The following is a 9,468-nucleotide window of genomic DNA, read 5'->3' as shown; positions in this document are numbered from 1 at the left end:
ACGTTGGCGTTTTTGAGAATGCCACACTTTAGGATTCCTTTTGAGCTACCTACAGGCATCTGCCATTCGCTAGAGTTGTAAATCGGGATTCCTAACTCCTCCAGTAATTCATGGTAACAGTATCACGACAATGCCAGTATCACTGCATTATACAAAGCTACTGAAAGTAGGCCTACGAAGAAAAGGCTGTTTCTTCTGATCGAAAGTAAGATACTTTCTCTACCTTGCCAAGTAATCCTTTCTCACTTCGTAAGGATGGTAAAAGTTCCGAAGATTTCTATTCCAAGTCCCAAAGCTTATGTCAGATCAATAACTTGTGTTGATGAACTACTCTTCGTTCTGAATCATCTTCGGTTTCAAAATCTTCATCATTAGCCTGCTATACCTAATATCTTCATCTTGATCCATATCAAGGGTCGGCAACCTACGGCCCGCGGGCCGGCTCCGACCCGCCAAGCGAAATCGTCCGGCCAGCGACATAATAATTAGTTATCACAAGAATACGGCCCGCCGTTTCATAATGAGTTTCAATCTGCAGTGCAGCACTGCATGAAAAAAATGTGGAATTGCTATGATATAATGGTAGCCTACGTCGTATTAGTCTATTGTTACGCCATAAAACGAAGGTGGTTGAAGTAGGAGATGGAGATAGACTAGACTGCATCGTGCTTATCCATCGGGTGTATCTCGCAACTGAAGGTGTTCCATACATTCTTCCCTTTGCTTCAAAAACGCTTGGAACATCTCAGACGCAATGACGGAATCTCAAACTGTTCAATTATAGATAACTAGCCTCCGTATGTTAGTTAGCCTATCTATAGTTTAATTTTCCAGAAGGCATTGTGTGCCAAGACAAAAAACCTGAATAGTGTTTTGGCCACAATGGTGAAAACTGTTAATATGATTTTTGTCTCAATAACTGAATCAGTTACGCCAGATATTACTAGAAGCAGAGAATCAATATGACGATGTCATGCAGGCCTATATCTGTCATGTTCATTCATTGAGTCGAGCAGCTATGCTTACACGAGTGTATGAACTGAGAAATGAAATAGCAACTTTCCCCGAAAACACAAATATCGCCGACTTACTTTCCTGGTACATTTAACGTCACATCTGAACAAATTGAATTTGCAACTCCAGGGGGAAAACAACTAAATACATAAGATGTTGAGGCACATTCAAAACAAATCTGTAACTCTGGAAATGTCAACAGTACAAAGAGAATTATGCTCACCTTCCTATACTGGAGGAGAGAAAACCTAGTACTAACACTACATTTGTAACTGTGATATGAAATTTAACTACTGAATATTCACCCGCTTTTCCGACATTCCTTCTCTACATAATGAATTCTGACTATTCAGTACTCTGTTTAATGCGGACGCCAATACCATTGCCTGAAAATTTCAAATGGGCCTTTCTGAAATGCGATGCAGTTGAATTGAATGACAAATTTAATACAAAGAGCATATCGCTGCATGACTTTGACAAAGAGTACGTTCTTGAAATTGGTCTTTGTCCCAGCTTGACCAGCAATGCAAAAGAAATTGCATCAAATTTTGGAAGCACGTACGCATGTGAACAATAGTTGTGAACAATGAAATTCACGAAGAGCAAGCTAAGATCACGTATTTCTGACGTCCATTTTGAATAGGGTCTGATTCTTGTTTTATCTGACTTGTTACCAGAAGTTGAAAACCTTTCACAGAGCAAGCTGCGTCAATTGTCACAATTATTCTGTGTTGTTGAAATGTAAATACATGTGTCTTCTGATTGGTATGATTGAGATTGCAGCAATGTAGGATAATATACGGAAGTGAGCGTAAAATATAGTACTAAGTAAAATTCCGGCCCGCCAAAAAGTTGTGCACCCGAAATTTGGCTCGCGACTAGCAAAACGTTGCCGACCCCTGATTCATATTATCGATCGTATAGTAGAGTCAAGTTACACTGGATAAGCTGAATGGGGCATTGTACCTATAGCTGTTGGTAAATGTAATATTTATTTTTCTCGCCATATCCTGCAGTTTTCATCAAATATGTGTATGAAATCTCCTCGGATGATTACATCCTCTAACCAAAAATGGTTGAAAGCATCGACCTAGGTCGATGCCAGCACCTATTTTCTTGATAAGTCAATTGAGCCCTTTGGTATATAACTCATTATGTGGTAAAAGTGTGGATTTTTATATGGTATCGAAAAGTAATATGGCTAAATTCGTGAAGATATGCATATTTTGGGCATGTGGCGTAGATCAAAAACTGGAGGTGATGAAAAAAAACAACGGCATTTTTGGAATCAGCATGCCACAATTAGCCTAAATCAAGTGCTAAATCAAAGTCAACAAATTTTTCGTTCAAAATTGTTGCCCAGTGATAATATGTTCATCTTATTCGCTCTGACGTCTTTGTTCATGTTGTTTTGATGTCTTGTTGGAACCGTTACCCTAGGTCCTCACTCTAATCATCAATATGATCAGGAAATATATCGAATTGTCTGCAGATGAAATTGAAGGAATTCCCCTCTACGTTTAGTGATTTGGCTAACTGCTTCATTGATCCAAATTCAATAAATCTGATGTGCAGAGGAGGAAACACAATTCTATCCCTGGGTACCAAATGCTTATTGATTATACAGCTGTTCCAACTTGAAGACAGGTTCATTCTGGCCAGTTTTGTAGCGCCAGTGCTGGATTCTTTCCCTGCTGTCTCACAACAGAGACAACAGTTATATTTGGTATATCCACTTTGTTGGTCGAGTAGACAATTAACCATTTAAAAGTCAGCAGAGATGAGCCGCATATGAACATTGTAGTTGGGCTTTCCAAGTACAAATTTACATTGCTCAGTACTCTTTCGTCTTGGTAGAATGACGAATTGATATAGCAGAAAATATATAGCCTATCCTTTGTGAAAAAGGAAAATTTTTAGGCTTGACAGACCGCTCTTTCGATTAACAAAGATCTCGCACCATATCAAGCTCAGATTGACTGAATAACTAAGGACCACAGGACAGTAATTGTGTATTTATTTGCAATATAAAAGTAGAAAAGCAACGATTTACTCCCTACTACGCGTAAGAAGGTAAATACAGTAATATGGGGGTATCAGTATCCTCCAAACTAGAGCCAATCCGGCAAAACTAATGTCCTATCCGGAATGAGCAACCTCAAAAACCCCAGAAAGCACTCCCATATGTTCTGCAAAATCTTTTTTTTCTTCATTTTGTTCACCTGTGATTATCAATCTATACTTATTATATACGTATCAATAACAGCTTCATGGAGGTACAGAACTTCAATATACAATTGAATAGTACATTCATATTGAATTTACCCCGAATATTTTCGGCTGGCACTCGTCAGGGGTAATCGTCAGCAACTAGTAGTTATGAATTGAAAAGAACAGCGTATATCAACAATCGTAACACAAAATATGACGTCACCAGCACGAAATGTCGAATACGAGAGCATTCAATGTACTATTTTTAGATGATACACGAGCTTTTTTTGTTGACACAGCCTTGGCTGGTGTATTTTGATAAAAGTCTCCAAGAGACTCCAGGGCACACAAATGAAAGTGTGTGCCACCCTTTCAACATATCAATAACCATACACATTCGATGTCATCACCTCATCGGAAAGTGCTTTGCAATATAGTTTTGGTATTCGACATACAGAACCGCGGAGTCATGACTTCGACAACCGATAGTGCATCGTTTCGCCGCCCTGTGATATTTTGATTTTTAGACCGACGATCGGCGAGGCAACTCAATTCATGTATAATTTTGCAATATCTCACTGCCGTGGCATTATGTGTAACAAGATCTAATTTCACATACCTCCGAGATATTAAGGGGCTGCTGATGCTCTGACAATATTAGTATTTGGATTGAAGGTATCAGGGCGACAATAGCATTTGATTATAACAGTTAAAATGAGAGTTGTTTAGGATGAATTGCGCTATCGCAAGAGGTTTCACTCGGTTGTACATCACCGTTCCTGTCACCCTAACCCGAACCCTAATGGGTTTGGTTGCCGTTGTGGCTTCCATCATGGGAAAGCGAGTGGCGCAGTTGTGTACGCCAATGGCAGTGGTTCGAATCCCGGTTCGGACAGACTCCTCCGTGACGGAGTTTATATCGGCTCCTCATCACCGACCTCACTGCAGTTGTAGTGACTTTAAAAGCCCAATCACAGTGAGCCGAGATACAAGTCGGCAGGAAAGAAGAGAGCGTGACAGAGACTGCATGAGAGAGTGGAAGAAAATTAAAGACTCGAAAAAAAGCCATTCATTATAGCCTACTGTACGAAAAATTGTAACGTCGTGGAGCCTAAAGCCTAAAACTGGCTAAAAGCACCACTGTTGTGTTTAATAATATTAATAATCAATGAATTGGAACGCTCTCGAAGAGCCACTGGCCAAAAATTTTACATAGCTAACACTGAAATACTGCACCAGAAACCGTGACCCCCATCTCGAAAAACCTTATTTCTCGTAGCAATTTCATTTATTTCTCAACATAAGAAGCGAATTCAACGAAAATTACCAGATAACGATGACTCGCATAAATTCCACACTGAAAGTATATTTGCATATGCAAACTTGTGAACTGGCTGCATTCTTGGGTGGCTTCAGTGGTCATATTTTTGAAACGTGATAGCTCCTGCATTTATATGCTAATATGTCAGTGGTCCTTATCCGGTATGCTTATTTGTAATTAGGCAATTGGCATTACGAGTTGCGTTTCGACCGACCAATGCGATAACACTATCCAAGGTGAAGTTTGGCGTTTTTGAACCAGTCAGAAAGGGAACAGTAGAAGTCACACTCATCCGCAATAAATTTTCAATATAATGATTTCGCTTTGTTCAAAATTTATAAGGTAATGGTCACGAATTTTAACACCAGTAATCAATATATTATATGTGTATTTAGAGGTCTATTGTCTCAACTTTCGGGTTGCGCAAAAGCATGTATTTTAGCGTGCTGTAACGGAGGTTAGTAAAGATAAAGAACCACTGCATTAGAGTGAGAAGACGGGTCATAATAGGCCAGTATCGCGATAGTGAGAAACTATAACATCATTTCTTGTGAATTCGGATTGTTGTTTACACAAAAGAGCAACGACTATCGAAACAACAACGCTGTAACTTAACAGCTTAGCTGCATCATCTGCCTAACTTGATTTGAAAAAAATCATTACCCGGCCAAATCTTCTCCGACCATTTAACATTTATCATGATACAGCTCAAACTTAAACCTATCTTTGACATTAATCTCGGCATCAGCTGGTTGACGATATCAAGGCTTTGTAAGAGCTATTCCTGTGACGATTCTCACATTCCTACAGTACACATTTCTCTATCTCGACTCATGATCATGATATGGCGAACTAATCGCTAATGAGCAATTGATGCGTTTAACGCAATACTAGTATACGCTACAGAAATATATATCTCGTTTTGCTATAAGTATGCACGTATCAAGAAATTTTATTAAACCACAAAATCTGACGTTTATTTTATGTACCTTCAAAACCTAACTAAACCGCAGTTGTTGTTGTTTGAGGTATTCATGGTGTTTGTCTACTGCTATGGTCATTTACACCAGGCCAATTTGCCTAATTTTTAGTCCGTAGTTGCCGACTTGTAGCACGACCCACTTCTAGGCTTTTTATAAGACACCTCTCACGCGGATGAGATGGCGAGGAGGAGCCTAGATAAACCTCCAACACTTAGGTACGAATTCTGGAGTCGATCCCGGTCGGATTCGAACCCGCAACCGATTGCTGTTGACGTGAGACTCATAACTCGACATGCGACCCCCTATCCAGTTCATTACATGCATATATAACTAAAACTCGGGTGCTTTAAAGAGGCCATCAAAATAATACTGGAATAGTTTTCATGGCATATATGTAGGGTTGCATTTAAAACAAACGGTTGTTTAAAACACTTAGTTTAAAACATGTTTTAAACATTGTTTTAAACAAATGCCATTTAGAAAAAAACAAAATTGTGTTTTTTTTCAAAAGTTTTATAATTATATCGTAACCTGTCTTGATATTTTCGAAAATCATATAGCATGAACCCTCGGACGATTTGCACACGAAATCGTCGACGCATACAATATGGTAAGAATGGACCCTCGACATCGTCACCGCTTCAGCAATTAGGCCTATAACATGCAGGCTATATATCACTTGAACCGATTGGATGTATTGATGAAGATGGCCCTAGTTCATAAAAATTCTGCATGACGAGGTAGACCGATAGATATAGGCCGAATAAATACTTCGGTCGGTGTAAACATGATCGTCGCCGACTTCCATTGCTTCATAATAGTAAAATTAAAAGCAATATTGTCACGCTCTTGAGTCTTGACAATGGTCCTAAGGCCAACATTTAACGAACACAAATGAACAGGTCTGGCCGTGTTTCTCTGTTGCGTGAATATACTGCATATTGTTTCGCTGCAACCAGTACATGTTATGCGGACCGGACGGAGAAAGCATGCTCTCTGGAGTTTATATCAAGAACTTTGTACAAGCTCTTCGAGTGAACAGGTACGAAAGAAGGCTAAGTGTAATTATTGTGCCAAGGAAGTTGAAGGACAAATATCGCGGATGATGAAGCATACTCAGGAGTGTAACAGGACCCCTATTAGCAGCAAGTGCAAATTCGCTCGTCCAGTGCAATTGGAAAAGGACGATGAAAGTGAACGCAGCTCGAGTGTCGGGAGCAGCAGCAGTAGTCAAGCAGTATTGCATCAGTTTTACAGGGGTGCTTTTAATCAGGCCGCTACTAATTCTGCTTACGAGCACTTAGTTCTTGCACTGATAAGCGGTAATGTTCCGTGGAATTTTTTGGAAAATGAACATTTCCAAAAATTCTGTCTCTCGATACAGCCAGAATTTAAAATACTCAGAAGAAGCAGGGCTTCTTTGTCGGTATTACCGATATTGCATGCAAAAACCAATGCATCTATCCAATCGTTCGTCAACAGGGCGGAACATCTGACGATGGTTTTAGACAGTTGGACAAGTCCGTCTTGTCAAAATTATTCGTGTTGGATAATCATAAATGAAAATGGCGGAAAGGAAGTGCTCGCCGTAGAGAAAACATGCCCAACTAAGAAAAGCGAGGACATAGCTGTTGATGTGATGAGAATGGCGAAATCCCTGAACGATATGTCTGATTCGTCGAGTAAGCAAATTCACTTTGTGTCTGACAGCGCAAGTGTCTATGTCAAGGCAAGAAACCTTTTAAAAGAGAATAAAGATTCAGGTATCACATTGACTGGAGCTTGTTTGGCGCATCAATCAAACCTTCTTGTGAAGGACTTATTATTATTATTATAAGTAAAAATCGTGATAGTGGCGCTTATCACGGCACAGGTTTTGTGCGCCACTTCTATACTTGATTTTACAATGAATTTGCATTATCCAAATATATACAGCATCGTTCAGTTCTATGGGTATACCAACATGCACATTCAATATAAGGAGCTAGCCGACAATATACAAACACTACATTTGGTTATACAAATAATGAATATACAACATGTATTAGCTATACTATATAAGTCTTCCCGAAGATATCACGAACTGTACAACATTATCCAATATCGTTGGATCTGTTAAAACGTCTTTCAACTCCCAATTTATTCGGCTCATTCGCGCAGCATGATGTAGTTGTCTCCTTTGATGTTGATATCTCACACAATGTAACAAAAAGTGCTCTACAGATTCCTCTGCATTGCATTGCTGACATAGTGGAGTCTCAGAACAATGGATCTTATGCAGATGTTGATTCAGTCTGCAATGGCCGCTTCTTAATCTAAGTAGAATTACGTCTCTTCGCCGTGTTCCAATTTGAGCTATATCGTCGGTAATTGATGGCCGCAGATTCTTATACGCTCTTCCGGTCTCAGTGCTTTGGTATATCTGATCCCATTCACATCTACAATGGTGTCTTAAGACGGACAGTGCATCACGCAGAGGTAATAAGTGATTGTTCCCTTCATCCCTTCTTGACGCAGCGTCTTTGGCTAACTGATCGGCGATTTCTTTACCACGAATACCAGCATGCCCAGTTGTGAAGGACTTGATGAAAATTGAGCGAGTATGGGAAATAATCGAAAAAGCTGTTCAAGTTGCCGCATACATCCGAAAATCGGTGGCAGTTCGAACCGCTTTGTGCAAATATTACGGACGAGAAACCATCCCGATGTGGCTGCCTACCGAGTCAAGGTGGTACTCCTTTGCGACCTCGCTGGAACATGTTCTCAACATACAAACCGCAATTCAAGTTTTGTTTGTTGAGGACCGAGGAAAGCCGTACTTACATAGTAAAAGCGCCACCTGTGTGAAATCAATAATTAATGATGAATCGTTCTGGCGAAACACACAAGAAATATACAAACTGCTCAAACCATACTGCGTAATCACGGGTCTGTCAGAAATGGATTATGCATCCGCAGGGCTCATTTTGACAAGTTGGACCTGGTTGAAGAGTTATATATCATCCAATGCGTTTTGCAATCCAATGAGAAGGATTCATTGCTTGACAAAATGAAACGAAGGACAGCCAATTACATTGAGCCACACCAATTCGTGTCGTGGATTTTGGATCCAAGAGCGCGGGGATGCGGCTTAAATCAGTCAGGGAGGCGAAAGATAATAGACCTTGCGCTTCAACTATTCAAGGATTTGTATCCTTTTCGATCGACTTCTCACGAATTTGTCAAGCAATGGATGACCTATAATATGAAAACAGGTGTCTTTCGTGGAGACAGCTCAGTTTGGGCACCCTGCATTACAGCAAATCCCATGATATTTTGGAGTGACGTACATGAGGATCCACCGGACATTTCTATGTTAGCCAAGACCATACTATCATGGTCACTGCACGTGGCCTCGTGTGAACGACTATGGTCAGCAGCAGCTGCCACCGTTACCAAGTCAAGGAATAGGCTAAGTTGCGGAAGTCTAGAAATGATTCTGAAGATTAAAAGTCACCATGCGCTTGGAAAGTCTGACTGTCAGAAATCGAAAGACTTATTAAGGAAGTTTAACAGAATACTTGCGGAGGAAGAAGAATCTGAGAAGGTTATCGATGAAATCAGCGAAGCCGAGGAAGTACCCAGCGAAACTGACGATGATGATACATACCCTACGACTCTTTTGAGTCGTGTAAATGGTACATTCAGTCGACTTGAAGGGCGGGACGATTTCATAACTCCGTCCATGATGCAGGATGACTTATTTATGGACAACATTGACGATGATGTCGTAAAAGTAAAGCAGTTGCTGCTCTATGCTGCTCAGTGTGCCGTGGAAGCCACTCAGTGATTTTTTTTCAACAAAATATTCGTTGAATACAAGAATTTTCTTCGAGCATTCCATGCTGTGCAGTCGCAGTAATCACTGTATCGTCATTTTAGAAGGTATTCGTCATCATT

Source organism: Botryllus schlosseri, chromosome 5, assembly GCF_051294905.1.
Source record: "Botryllus schlosseri isolate E-star chromosome 5, Bs_hap1, whole genome shotgun sequence".
In the NCBI taxonomy this organism is placed as follows: domain Eukaryota; kingdom Metazoa; phylum Chordata; class Ascidiacea; order Stolidobranchia; family Styelidae; genus Botryllus; species Botryllus schlosseri.
This window is presented reverse-complemented; position numbering follows the sequence as displayed.